General features: G+C 32.9%; 1 protein-coding gene across 5 annotated transcripts in view; it reads right to left on the bottom strand.

The window, feature by feature from the left end:
• LOC128234376 (muscarinic acetylcholine receptor M1-like) overlaps window positions 1–16548 on the bottom strand; it is a 327690-nt gene that overhangs the window by 213699 nt on the left and 97443 nt on the right. The window lies entirely within an intron of this gene.

Raw genomic sequence — 16548 nt, 5'->3', positions numbered from 1 at the left:
CCTATACGTGAATACGCGGCTGAATCCACATGATTCTGACAAAAAAATCAACCAAAGTTGCAGTATGCGAACTTGACTACATGAATCTAAAACTGGTTATTTTCCAGTACTAAATAATGCACATCGGAACGCCCAGAATGCACTAGATTGCACCATGGTTTTCAAAATTTTCTTAGGGGGCACGCCCCTGAACCCCCCAGCACATTTATGAATTCACATGAATAGAGGGGTAGCTACACCCCTGACATAATTGAAACCACAGTGTGGCTAAACAACACTTGTATGTTTATCATACGCAGTGATCTCCCATGGAAATGCAATCGTCAAAGAATCTGAAGGGGCTGTTTATATGGACTAGATTTGAAATGCACCAAGTGTTTAAAAAAGTTGATTTCAGTCACGAAGAGAATCAACCATACCCCACACTTGTTGGAGTAAGATGAAATGTCCACTTTCCGCGAGAAAGAAAGTACATTGAAAATGTTCATTTGATTCAATTGACTTTATCTTTTTATAAATATGTTGCAATACATAAAATACGTTATTTGTTATAATTGTTTACCCATGTTGAATTTTATTTGGCAAATTTATAAGAGATTTAAATATTAAGAAACTCAGCCGCGAAAGAGGATATGATTATGACATACTTTTTTTAAATCTTTCGAACATGAGTTTTTGAGTGAATATAAGCGAAGCGTTAAGTGTTTTGAAAATGCATCTTTTACTTGGATTTTATAGATTGTTATTACGAAATAAAGTATGGCGAATCAAACGAAGTGTTAAAGCCAAGCTATTGATGGCTGAAACCCTTCAATAAATGTTGATATGTGCTAAAATATAGTCTTTGAAGTCCAAAATTTTGAAATGCGTTACTAACCCGATTCAACAAAAGGCTGACATAATCACGTGATAAACCAATAACTTCCATTAAGGTTAAAATATACAACACCTTAGTATGAGTCCCTGTGGGCGAGTGGATAAGCGATCCGTTTTTGATTCTATGTGTTATCTGCACCCCCATGTGCTTGCTCCCAACTTGAACAAGATCAATTTTTAATACTTTAATCGGTTTTTTAAAAATGCAATTGAAGTATAAAAGAAAATCAACCTGGTTACTATTATTTCGGCAGTTTCAGTACCAAGGAGTAAAATAAATATACATGTAAGTGTTTTCAGATGCATTACGAGGAAAAATATACGAGAACGTTGTATACAGAGTATGTTTTTACTGAACATGCGTCTGTTTATTTTGATGCCATAAAAGGTTTAAACTGTTTAAAGGAACTATAACATTATAAAACAAAAATCCGATTACAGATATCAGTGGCAGATCCAGGAATTGACTTAAGAAGGGGTACGTGAAACTCATGGGCTTAATCTTTCCACATCCGCCCCTCCCTCAGAACAGAAATTGAATGGCTTAAAATGTTGGACCCAGGTGGGGGTTAGACTCCCCTCATTTATAGTCCGAAATAGAGCAAATTTAATCTTAATATTGTATTTTTCCCGATGTTGACTGAGAACGTATTATAAACGGACGATTTAAAGGGGTGGGGGCGGCGCGCGCGCTGGGACCGATTCCCCCCCCCAACACCCCCTGAATCTGCAATTGAGTACATGCATTAAAACCGTCTCCGTAGCCTATTGGTTAAGGCGTTCTATACCCTTCATTAAACTGACTTAATACTTCACACAATTGTTCAGGACCATAAGCCAATGAGGTTACATAACTCCATATCCTTAATACAAGTTATGGCCCCTGATTGACTTAGGTTAAACTTTTAGGCAAGTAAAATTTAAGGGGAAGTTGGAATTTAATAAAAAAAAACTTCCATGGGTCACAATGAACCCAATGAACAATGTTCTTTAATCATGAGCTATATAACTGTTCAAGCGTTAACAGACACATTCGTGTGCAGACGAAACTTTTATTGTTTTTTACAAGCACAGAACTTGTATTTAGCATTTACAGTTTCTATATAATTCAACTGAAAGTTCTATTTAACCATACTATATCAAATATTATGTCACCATTCACTAGCGGATTGAGAAGGGGTGCAGTTGGCGTGCGCTCCCTCTAAAATCGTCCAAGTTTACTTTTTGTGTCAATATATGAGAAGAAAATAATAAAATATACACATAATGCATCATTTCCGACTACAAATTGTTAAAAATTACTTGATTGAGTAACCCTCAATCCTCCTGCAAACGTCCCTAAGTAACGCCCCCTTCTAACGAGAATTCCTGGATCCGCCCCTGGTCATTATATATTTTGTTTATCAAACGGTACAGAGACCAAGTGACTGAATCTGACTTGCATTTAATGAATGAGATGGTCTGTAAAAGATTTCCGATGAATATCCTATGAAATTTGCAGTCCTCCCGTTTCGACTGGTCATTGTTTGTGGATTTATTATACACAATTATAAAAAATACTATTACCAAGTTGTCTCTTAAGGTTACGGGAGCCTATACTGTCAAAAGTTAAATATATATAATGTGTCCCCCTAATGCCATAAAATATGGATGGTCCCCTTAATGCCTCAAAAATAATATTATATATACACTGGTCTCCATAAACCCTTCTACATATATACCTGTCCCCTTAAAACCTGCAACATACTTACAAATTATTAAGGAGACCGCAAATTACGTATATTTTTTGTTAATTAATTTAAGAAGCCTAAATTTTGTACTCATAATAAATGATCATTTCAATACTAAATTATCAACAAAAAAGCAAAATAAAGTATAAAACAAAAAATATACAAATTGTCTCCTTAATGCCGTAAAAAATATACGGTCACCTTAATGCCCTAAGTAGATATATATATATATATATATATATATATATATATATATATATATATATATATATATATATATATATATATATATATATATATAATTGCTCCTAGTCAAAGACTCACGTGGTTTGGTTTTTAAGTAATGTTTTTGAAGATCAGTTGAGAATCACATAAAGTGTGTAACGCTTTGGACGGAACACCATTAAAAATCTGCTGAAGTGAATACATTCGGGAACTTGACTAAAACATATTAAAATGTCAAATATTGAATGAAGTTGCTTTTTTCTCAACCAAAGGGTAAAATGTCCCTAGACAAAATGGAACCATCTTCGTATGCACTGCTTGTCATATCCGAGTAATATTTATATAAACATATACTCAAACCCAAGGCAAATAATAATCTTGAATCTTATGTTAAAGCTATCACATTATTGAAATGAATTCGATCGACAAAAAACTCATCGCTATGTCGTTACAATACATGTTTCGCACTTGATATCCTCGCGATCCCGGTAACAGGCTTTTATTATCGAATGACATGATTCTGTCTACTTCCTGTCTTTTAATTAACACTTAATGAAATAATATTAGATAATCATAACGAATTTGGATTATCAATATATGCTTTTAACAGTTTCAAATGTTGAACATCATCTAAAGTTAAAATTTACCACCATTGTGCATTTGATGGTCATGTCAAAATGTCATTAAAAACTCCAAAGACACTTTCTATAATAGCGTATCCAAAATGCAATTTCCTTCGAAAAACTTACGATCTTATTTCGTGTTTAATCAAAGAAAGAAATGAACATGCACTCATTTGTAACCTATATATTCTAATGATCAGGAAAACACAAACGGTTTATCAAAAATGAGCCGATTAATTAAAATTTTGTTAAAAACAACAATGACGTTAATGGTTGTTAACTTTGAAATATTTACTACTCTAAGTATCACATATGGACTAATCTTGTTTATCTCATTAACATTTACTCATGGTCATTTCCAGTGTTTTTATGAACGGATACCTCAAAAAGCTTTCTTATTAAAATCAAAATAATTGTTTAACCTGTTTTCTGTCCCGTTGAGTGGCAGTTGGTGTTGTACCTTGCACCTTTTAACAAAGTGTTTGTTAACTGTTTGACCGTTAGGTTTGTACCTGGAGTTTCCAATGTATTCCTGACAAAACGACTCAATATTCACTATAATATACTATTGTATATTGTTTGTTCATTGGGTTAAAATCAATAATTAGCAAACTATAGTGACCACACAAGACAAAAACAATCGCTAAATAATAGAATATCCTAAAGTATGAAGTTATGCTTGCAAATTAAACATGCCTTTTAAAAGTATCTATTACATTGTTGGAGATGACAATGTACGTTTCTGTTATTTAAAACCCCCACAAAAAAACGAGTAGATTTAAAAAATACTTGGTTTGTTTGCTACAGGACTAGAATGCGAAAAACCTCATGATAGGTGCATAGATAAATGAAGATTATCTAGTTCAAACCAAGCTTTTCGATAACATATTGAAATAGTTTTTTGTTTGATGGCAAATTATCAAGTTTGAAAATAAGACTTAGAAATGAAAAAGATTTTCCTTAAACGATCGTATTACGACCGCAACACCGAAATGTTTATAAGACATGCACTGAATGGAAGCTCAATTATCCTAGCAATTTAAATTGAACATGACCATTAAACTGCCACAATCAATCTTTAAAAAATCACGTAAAGGGAGCCCGGAACAAATTCGAAGATACATGAGCAACCCTTGTAGAGAGATAATATTAATGCAATTTATAATGAATTATATAATATTCAAGTGGTCTTTAACTTTCTAGCGCTCCAAATTTAGGTTAATTTAGTTTAAACTCGCGACTTGTTTGTAGACTGAAATGGTGTTAAAGTTGTATGCATGTTTGATTGCTTTTTCCGTATTGTTTTAAGTATGACTTTCTAGTTAGTCCTTTTCAAGTAAAATTGCATGTTAAGTAAAATCTTGAATAAGTTTAAATTAATGACACCAAAACCAAAAGCGAAATCGAAAACAGAATTAATTGTTTTTAAAGGCCTGCCCTGAGGGTGTCTGACCACTGTTTTTTACTGAGCAGTTCGCTCGAGTTATTTGCTTGACATCAGAGAAATATGAACAATATTGCTTATGGATGTCTTTTGCTGGCAATGTGTATTTCTGTTTTCTCTGGTAATGACCTTAATTAAGTAGGCTAAGTTGATAAGAGTGTAAAAAAGCATTTTGTATCGTGAATTCAGTTGATGTATTTAATCAAAGCACTTAAAACTGTGTTATGTATCATACACAGTAAAACAAAAATATTACATTTATCATGCAAAAATAAATATCATACATTGAACATTGTGATATGGTTATTTAACTAAATGAACATGTTTAGGATGGAATAGGGTGATACGTACGATAAACATATCATCAGTGTAAAGTACTAAGTTGATAAATTAAAATCAATTGTTCAGAAGTTTGTTAAAATTAAGGTTGTTAGTAATTTATACTCGAAAAGCTACAGAAACAAGCTCAGTAGCAAACAGTTTAAACATAAACCCGGTTTAATGGCACTTGGTAAACGCCAAAGACATAGAACATAAAATCACAATCAAAAAACATGGAAGAACAGCCCAAAACTCCACAAGCAGCACAGTGTATACATACTATATATATTAAAAAACTAGGTATGTTTATCAAGGATTGTTAGTAAACCATGATTGTTAGTTTTCAAATCTTTTCTGGTCCGAAAAAGGATCATACAAACAGTTGTGTTCCGCGGTATTCTAACAAGATGTGAGAGAACTATTTCAGATGTTCTTATTATATTTAAATATTATTAGCGGATAAAAATATTTTACGTTTAAATGTTTACAACGACCTGAGCCGTTAAGTACGAAGTGAATTTAACAAATAAAAATCTGAATAATTCGCCAAATGTTTTTTCAACGATATAGCTACATACCAATTATCGTTGACACAGCATTAACACAGCATGACTCTTTTGACCAGTTGTGGTCGAAATATATTGAACAAATAAAATAATAAATTGCAAAACAATCCTTTCAAGGAAAAGGCTATTATTAAAACATAAGGGTGAGGTACATCAGTATCTAAACAAGACACACTTAACGCCACAGAACAAGACAGCGGTCTTCACCACAATACCTCTAATGATAAATGTTGGGGCTACCGCCTTGGAATGCTCAGCGAAACAGATGTTAACTTGGGGCATAAACTGTTTACCGGCCAACGTCACATTTGTCCAATATATCTAAAATCGATCAAAACATGCCCACAAATAGAACATTATTGTAATGACATTGCTTAAATCTGAACAACGTTTTATGTCGCCAGTGTAGTATGACAAGGCGTCGTCTGAAGCGTCACACTTGCATGTCAAATTTCTAGCGTAGGCATTTGCTATCTAATCATTAACGATCACGTGTTACCGCCTAGGGACAGTCAGTTACACATGAGTTTACTGGGGGCTACCGCCTAGGGACGGTCAGTGAAAAATGAGTTTACTGGAGGTTTCACCTTGTTTATGACTGCTCCACAACACACTTTCCTCAATTTTGACTTATATGAGAGCGTAGAAATAAATGCCTTATAAGGTTTAGGACAACAATAACGTTTATCTGCAATATATATCAATTAGGAAATATGAAAGACAGTTTTAAAATCAACAACAACACAGACACCGCCATTAGGCTTGCAATGAATGAGAGCTTTAGCGACAAAATAACTGCGACAATTAAAATACAATCTCACTCGCGTTACGGGAAATTAGAACAGCTCCGATATTGCGGGACCACTGCAGTAGTATTGACATTTAAATTTATTAAATACATCGAGTGATGTTTGACTTTGTAGCGTTCCAGTTTTCTGTTGTTGTTTTTTATTCCAGGCAATCTAGCAAATATAATCATCATCAAACTAATGTAATTACGTTGCTTGTTCCTTAATTATCTCATTTAGAGGTGGCTTCAGATTCATTTGCCACTAAACAAAACAACTGTAAGGACTTGTGTTTTAAATTGCCTTATAATTATATTACAAATGATCGCCTGTTATTTCCATTGTACTACCACGATGGTCAATGCAGAAATCCGTTTGACTCGATTGATATCGATCGCAAAAACCTATAAAACAAACACGCAAGTGTGCTAAACTTTATTTTAAATTAATAAAAAATAAACACAGAAATGACGCGGTGATCGCATGTCAATCTCATAGGTATCCGAGCAAACTCTTTAAGTATCACTATTTTATGTGATTTTAAGGATGTAAAATGTTCACACCAAGGACTCAGACGTTGGCACTTATTTACATGAGAAACAAATCTCATTTATCTTCATTGATACTTCTCGAAAAAAGTCAAAATTATCACTCAATTTGTCTCATCGTCCGATGAAAAATCGTTCATAAAATAGCAAATAAATGCAAATTGCTGAATCCGATATTGCTGATGTTTATTGAAAAAAGTAACTTTAAATATGCATTCTCAGGCGATTGTCCAATGATTGTGGAATCATTAAAATGTGTTTAAAAAACAGTTGCAATTCAAAATATTACACCAAACGATTTTCACGCAGCAAAACATTAGCAAAATGAATTATTCAGACGGACTATGTAAAATCTGCAACAGTGAACAAGAACATTTAACTCATCTGTTCTGGAAATGTAAGCACGCGCAAAACTTTTGGCAGGAAATAATTCCGATTGTCGAAAATATAGCCTTAACACATTACAAATATAAATAACAAATCAACTATCAACAGCCTTGCTTGGACTCTTTATTTTCCAACAAAATGCAAAATAATAAACACTATACTGTTAGAAACAAAGTGGCGTATATGGAAAAGTAGAAACTGCATAAATTATGAACATAAATACACAGATATTAAGCTAATGTTACTGGCCATTAAAATATATACTATAGATCAATTAAAATGGTCTGACAATAAACGGTCAGTAGAACTAGTTAAAGAGTACTTTATTATTTGATGTCTCCTTTTGGCTCTTTTTTCAGAATGTATTACACTTAGTCAGACTCCTTAAGGACTGGTGTCATGTATAAACTTGTATTAGTGTTTACCAGCTGAACTATTAAGCTTTAGCTGTTATTTATTTATATATTGCTAATAAACATCCGTTGCTTTATTTTACTCATTTTGATTTCGAGAGTAAAATAATATCTTATTTCGGATAAGAAAAATAAAATCATACGAGTACAATGTAAATGTTTATAATGATCTCAATCATTAAAAATGCACTTTTGAAGTGCATTCTATCTGCTGCTATGCTTTTACCTCTTTTGTTTTCGAAGGCAAAAACATTTCAAACTCAGAATTATTAAACATATGCAATATATAGTACTGCTATTCTAAATATCTAAACATGTTTGTCAAAATTGTAACTTGATAACTGCATGCACTTTGAATATTACTGTTATTGAATGTTGTTAGGGCCCATGGGGATGGCCCCGACCCCATTTTCCCTATTACGGTGCAAATAAAAGGGGTCCCCGAGATCTCAAAAAGAAAACAAAATGTTTACTATGCGGGGCTGAAATGAACGCTTTAAAAATAGGAAATATTATTACTTTCAAATTGTCTTCAATCATAATAACGATCCGAAGTTATTTTTAAAGCGCTTATATTTCCGATCATTTGAAAACAAGCTTTAAGAGCTACAATATTACGATTCATTTGTAGTTGGGATTTGTTTTCTAGCTAGCCTTAGCTACATTTGTTTGGAATAAGTGCCGTAAACAAATAATAAAGAAGTCACACGTGACACAACAATGCATTGGTAGTCGTGCCTAAAATGTTGCAAGGGAACCGCTATCACATAACCGTGCTGCAGATGGATTAATATTGGGAGAAAACACGTTTTTCTTCTAATAATGCGAAACAGGTGGTTGATTCTTTTTGTCTTGACAGTCCTCATCTTTCGGTGATTTTTACTATTTGTTTTGAACTCAAAATATGATACTCATACTTTAAATAACTATCTATATTTTATTCTTGTATACAACTGGTGCAGCTTCCAATGTTCATTTTTATGAATCTGAAACTAACAATCATATTACGTAACTATGTTGTTCAATGCCTTTTCGCGAATACTGCTTTTAGCAGGTTGTGCACGAAATAAGTAGAAAAAAAACTAAATACAACGAAGGGTGGTGTCCGCGAAATATACTTTATATACGTTTTTGGAGCCCACGGATGAGTTCGTAATAGGATTTATAGGGAATATGTTGCCACGTTACAATAAATCAACTACACCCATTTACAAAGGCTTTTCTTTACCTGTACAAAAATCATATGTTTTTTATTATTTCAGTCAATTGAGTCCGACAAAATAATACATTTAAATAAAAAACATACTATTTTTCCATCAACTTATGATGTGACCCTTTTTGTTTTGGAATTTATCAGATGTCAAATGGGTCATTGTCAAAGACTTACGTGAACTGTTAGTTAAGTAATATTCTTGCAAGATCGGAAGAAAAATACCACTTAAAGACTTTGAATGTCATAAAACGGAAAACCATAATAAATCTGCTAACAAGAGTACATTCGGGAACTTGATTAAAAATAATGAATTTTTGAAATGATCAGATATCAAAAGAAGTAGTTATTTTTGTATTTTGTACCTTACCAAATTCGGACCATATTTATATGCACTGTTTGTCATACCCGAGCAATAATAAGATAACGTATACTCAAAACCAAGGCACATAATAATATTTCCGTTTTGGTAACATTTACACAAAAAAACAGAAGCTTTTATTTCTTTACATAGTATATTGTCAATGTACACAATTCACATAATACAAACCATTTACTGTATCACATAACATTTAATCAATATAAAACACTCGAATGTCAAGTGAATCGACAAAATATGAAAAGGAAGGAAAGAAAAACGCATTTTGCATAAACGAAAAGGAAAATGAGTTTTCAATTAAACGAGAATGGTGAATGTTGTCAAAAGATAAACAACATTTGTTTTCATTTTAAAGCTATCAGATTATTATAATAAATTCGATTGACATTAAAACTTATCGCTATGTCGTTAAAATACATGTTTCGCACTTGATATCCTCGCGATCCCGGTAACAGGCTTTTATTATCGAATGGTATGCTTCTGTCTACTTCCTGTCTTTTAATTAACACGTAATTAAATAATATTAGATGATAATAACGAATATGGATTATCAATATATGCTTTTAACAGTTTCAAATGTTGAACGTCATCTTAAATTAAAATTTTCCAACATTGTGCATTCGATGGTCATGTCAAAATATCATTCGATAACTCCAAATACACTTTCTATAATAGCGTAATTCAAAAATGCAAATTCCATCGAATAACTTTTAATCTTATCCCGTGTACAATCGATGAAAGAGATGTACATGCTCTCATTTGTAATCTATATAATTTTAATGATCAGGAAAACACAAACAGTTCAACAAACCTGAGCCGATTAATTAAAACTTTGTTAAAATCAACAATGTAATTAACGCCATTGTTGTTAACTTGGAAATATTTACTGCTCTATGTATCCCATATGGACACATATTGTTAAACTCATTATCAGTATCATAAACAAATTGTCATTTCCAGTGTTTATGAACTGATACCTCAAAAATCGTTCTTATTGAAATCAAAATAACTGTTTAACCTGCTTGTTGTCTGGCTGAATGTCAGTTTGGCTTTAAACCATGCGCCTTTAAATAAGTTATTTGTTAATTGTTTGATCTCTAGTGTTGTACCTTGAGTGTCCAGTGTATTCCTGATAAAAAGACTCAATATTCATTATAATAAACCTATGTCCATTGTTTGTTAAAAACAATAATTAGGTAACTATAGTGATCACAAAAAACAAAAACAATCGCAAATGAAAAGAATATCACGTAGTATATAAAGTAGTTTTACTTGCAAATTTAACATGCCTTTGCCTTGTTTGGGAATACATCGTACGTTTCTGTAATTAAAAAATATAATACAACTAGTAGATTGAAAAATGCTTTGTTGGTTTGCTACAGGGCTAGCATACGATACCCTTCATTGCATGTGCATAGATATAAGAAGTTTGTGAACTCCTATCCAAGCATTTCGATAACATTTTCAAGTTATTTGTTTGATGGCAAATTATCAAGATTGGAAAATAAGACTTAGACATGAAAAACGTTTAATATCTTAAATGATCATATTAAAACCACAACACCGAAATGTTTATAAGACATGCACTGAATGGAAGCTTAATTATTTTTCCTGGCAATTTAAATGAAACATGACCAATAAACTGCCACAATCAATCTAAAACATCTTTATTTACGTTACGGGAGCCCGGAACAACTTCTAAGTTACGTGACCAACCCTTGCCGAGAGATGCAGGATAATATTAATGCAATTTAATATTAATTATAAAAATACGCAAGTGGTTTTTGACTTTATAGCTCTCCAAATTTAGACTAATTTTAATTTCTATTCCGATAGCAAAACTCGTGGCTAGTTCGTAGACTGAAATAGTTTTAAAGGTGAATCCATGCTTTGTACGATTGGTTTTCGGAATTGTTTTCAGTATGACCTTCGAAATAGTCCTGTTGAAATAAAATTATAGGTCATCTGCAATCGTGAATTAGTTTGAATTGATGACACCCTAACCATAAGCGAGATAGAAAGCATTAAGCTTGCTCTGAGAGTGTTTGACCAGTGTGTTTGATGCACCGGACTTCTAGCTGATGGTGTTGTTATTGTAAAGCACGCCTTTCGAGCCTGTAACTCAAATATTGTGCATTTAGAACGTGTTTACTTTTCATGCATCATCAACATAGTTATTCCTGTGATTGTGCTCAAACGTTTTATACCTTGAAATAGAGAATATTGTGTAGAAATAGAGTTTGTTTAAACCGACCCTTATATTGTTCATAAGTGCAATAAATGTTCTGTTAGTGTTGTCTTTCATGGCGTTTTTACGCGATATATTTACACATTTGGCAAATTTGCCCCCGGGAGGCAGATATACCAAAGTCGGCAACTTTAAGGCTAGCTCTGATAGTGTCAAAGTGACAGTTGCTTTGATAAAAAACTATCCAAAATGGAGAGAATAAAAGCTAAAATAAAATAAGTTCATAAAGTTTAAAAATCTGAAATGCATATAATCGCTATTGGTGACAGATACATATTTTGTTTGTCAGGGGAGATGGAATCACACTATGCAACTATCTTTTGCAATGACAGTTTTTAGACGCTAACTGCATAATTTATTGCCAAAGATGTAAACTAGGTGAGAAGTGAATGTTTCCCTATTGGGCTTTTTTCCAGATAATCAGAATTATACTTTTTATATAATATTTACATTTTACTACTGTGGTGTATATTGTCTCATTTGTTTTTCTCCATTCCTCATATTTGAATCCTGCAGAATTCAATAAGACGGACACGCAAGCGTGCCATTTATCTTGTGTTACAATCAATGGAAACGTATACAGGAATGACTTGAATAGGTTTCATACACATAAAGCCGAAATCATTCATCTCGATCTAGATTAATTGTAAAACGAAATGTAGCCGCATTCAAGGAAGGCACCTTAAAGAAATAATTATCTGCCTGATTGTATATTGTAATAGTTTAATACAGCAAATTTGCAAATTCTTTAATATCTTATTACTACTTAAGGATTGCAAAAGGTACCCTCTTGTGCAGGCTTCAATAATAGGGTGCTGGAATGTCCAATAGGATGCTGTTATGTCCATTGCGATCTCGAACAAAGGATAAACAACCTTTTGAGAACTCTTACTTCATATACCTTCTTTCTAATACATCGAGCTGGACAATTGGTTCAATGTGATCAATGAGTCGTACAGAATTGAGAGGCATAATCTTTACAATAAACGAGACCAGGTGTGTACCCTAGTTTTTCATTTGCTCATTAATTTATTTTTGTTATTTATGAGTAAAAGACTAATTTCAAGAACATTCTGAAATATGACAGTTGTCTATCCCTTAAATCGCGTTCTAAATAAGTTGTTTCGTTCAATTTTCTTAAACCTTTATCTTATGTTTTTGAATATTCTGTATTGCAAGTTACGCGTAGTTAAACACGGCAAAGTCGTTAGCAGCTTAAGAGATAGGCATAAGCCAGACATAACGTATGCTTCAATTTTGTCGTGAACATTTGGGGCATATATCACTGGTATATTTATCATGTAATATACCACAGTCAGTTCTTTGATGGAGTTCAAACTTATCTTTGAATTTCATCTTCAGTTATTTTTTTAAACCAAGCACTCAAATGAATATGCAAACTAACAAAGTATCCCCATTCTATCATTAGATGTGGAGTATTCACACAACATCTCCAACGTTACAACTAATTTATATGACATGCAAAAAACATTAATCTTCATAAATCACACAAAAATTCAGATTGAATAAACATATATTGCTGATGAACAAAAACAAAGCAGATATTTTCATTATGCGTTTCAACGCATTTGTTTGTCGGTTAGGAACCACAACCATTCCGTCTAATACCCGGGGCTGTAAGAAGAAGGATATTACTATCTAGGTTACCCAATCGATTATAGGCTATTAGATTGTTTCGTTGAGTGGGAGAGCCAGACTGTTTCTGTAATCTGTCCATGCATTATGGATTTTATACATAACTTTGCACAAATGTTCAGAAGCTCGAGGAGATGGCGTGTCACATGTCAGTATGTGAAAGGTCATGGTCACTCTTACGGGTCATTTAACAAGATTCCTTGTATGATGCTAGCACTGGTAAAAATATAGCCATACGTTAAGGAATGTTTTGCTAACTAGGAACAATTATTCATCATTAGTAGCTTGACTGTTGCCAGATCAAAGCAAGTTTAACAATATGAATTCCATAATCATAAACACACTCTCATATTGAACAATTCAACACATTTTGCATGCATCAAACTTGTTTCCACCGTTTAAGACTGTCTTGTTTTTATTCAACAAGGCAGATTAAGAAAAAATGTGATGGCGGACAGGTTTTATTTTTAATTTGACCCCCCTTTGCTGAAAGTCACACACTTTGTACAAATATACATAATGTTTTAAAACTACTGAAACAAGAGCAGTTGTTGAAATTTTAATAATAAAATAATAATAATAATAAACCACGATTTATGGCACAGGGTCAACGCAAAAGACATATAACACAAAAACAAACAATCATAAACCAAAAACATGGAAAAACAGCATAAAAATCCACAGACAACACACTGCATATATAATATTTAAATAACTAGGGGTTTATCAAGGATTATTAAGTACCGCCTTGGAACGGTCACATCCTAACTCTTATTCCAAAAACCCCGAATAAAGTGGAAACGTAAATGGTAAATCTTATCAAGGAATTCACCAACTTGAGGAAACTTAATGATAAAATAAATAAAATTAACTAATGGGTTAAACCCCAAGTGCTTCTATGATAAGGGATCCCGACTCTATCTGCAGACGAAGGAACACAATTCAGAGTACCTAAGGCAACCTAACAACTTTTCAAAGATATGATGCAGTTATTGTTTGAAACTATAAAGGTCCCACGCCGTCTTCCTCAGCAAATAAAAGGTTTAAAACTGTGTGATCATAGAGTTTCATACTGAAAAGCATCATTGTATTAAAACTGGAAACAAACAGAGACAACATTATTAAAAGTAAAAATATAATATATATTTGCTAAAACCCTTTTTCCAAATGATTACCCGAAGTAAAAAAGTGACGTCGCACGCTGAAACATTCCGTGCGAGCCAAACGAATGATAAAATGGTTTTAAAGATAACACGAATCTGCAATTGTTTTAATTTAATCAAAGTACTGAAAGCTTAGTTATGTAAGGACGCCATATTCAACTTTATATTTTTATAAGGAATTCATCCTCAAAAACCAGAAGGCTAGTAGAGCCACAAATAATACTTGTGAGGCTCTGGTTCGCTATTTGTTGAACAAACATTTCAGACGAGCCAAACGACGAATGATGTCTAATCCATTTGTGGATACCAAGTGCCATGAAATGTGGTAGGTTAAGAATATTTTATCGATATTGGACATGACACATATTCCAAATGAAACATTAGTGAAATAGTGCAATGGTAATGCTGTAAGATGCACCAGAAGTAATCGTGCAAACACGTACACACAAATGGTATCTGAGAGAGCACACAATAAGACGTTGTCAAGAGTGTTATAACAGATGTACACGGTAAACTTGTACATTATCAGTGCACTAAGAATTGCTTCCTCTAGACGGAAATAAGCATGTATTGAACAAATTTATCTGACTTCTCTGCTTTCAAATTCAATTTCCTTCGGCAGTTCGCTCGAGTTATTTGCTTGACATCAGAGAAATATGAAAAATGTTGCTAATGGATGTCCTTTGCTGGCAAAGTGTATTTCTTTTTCCTCTGGTAATGAATCTTGTTAGGTAGACTAAGTTGATAACAGGGGGAAAATAAAACATTTTGAAAACTGATTTGTGTTCATGTATTCAAACTTACAACTTTGTTAATATATTTGAAATCATTCACAGTAACACAAAGATGATACGACATTTATAATATATATTTAGTTTGTGTATAAGTGATTGTTATCTGGAGGAAAGTAGCAGAGATGTAACAATGACTTCCGGGAATTTTATCAATGGGATAGATAATGAAAGTGTTAAGAATGGAATTGAGTGATACGTACGATACACGGTTCATCGGTATAAAGTACTAAGTTGATAATAATTACAGTATATTGTTAAGAACTTTGTTAAAGTTAACAAGGTTGTAAGCACAATAAATAATAACTTTTAAATCTTTTCTGGTCTGGAAAATTTATAGATAAACGTGTGATCTGCGGTATTTCTAACAAGATTTGAGACAACTGTTTCAGCTGTACTTGTTACATTTAAATGTATTAGCACATACAAATATTGTTCGTTTTAATGTTTACAACGACCTGAGCCGTTCAGTTATAACATATATTACAAAAGTCTTTCCAAGAAATACACCGTTCTTTAGGCACAATATTTAAGCTCACCAGACATTTAACACGAGACACTAAACGACATGGAACAACTCGTCGGCCTACAAAACCTGTATTAATAAACGTTGGAATGGAAGTTAAGGTGTAAATATAATGTTGGGGCTACCGCCTTGGAATGGTCAGCGAAACAGGTGTTCACTGGAGGCTTAAACTGTTTACCGGCCAACCTCACACTTGTCCCAATGTGTTTCAAAACATATCAACACTTATCGAAAACCATGTCCATACATAGAACATTACTGCTATGGCATTTCATATATTTGAACAAAGTTATATGTCACCCTTGTAGTATGGCAGACATACATATAACACATTATGTCTGACGTCGGCGTCGTCTGAAGCGTCACACTTTCTTGTCAACTCTCTATCATTTCGTATCCAATGATTACCAAACTGGATAACAATTTTAATGAGCAATCTACCGCGATTTTGTTCGATAAACAACCAGATATTGTTTTTTGTGTTGTAAATATAATGAAGTGTTTTTGGGCCTATACCAATACTCATTTCACCTTTTATAATATATCGTTTAACAATGTTTAAACCGATTTTAACATGGCTATGTTTGAAATACAAATTTTATTTTACAAATGGTAATCACGTAGTTTTCAAAAAGTATTACCTTTAAAGCCTAC

Source organism: Mya arenaria, chromosome 5 (assembly GCF_026914265.1).
Source record: "Mya arenaria isolate MELC-2E11 chromosome 5, ASM2691426v1".
Taxonomy (NCBI): domain Eukaryota; kingdom Metazoa; phylum Mollusca; class Bivalvia; order Myida; family Myidae; genus Mya; species Mya arenaria.
The sequence above is the reverse complement of the archived record's forward strand: the minus strand, read 5'-3'. Positions and strand labels throughout refer to the sequence as shown.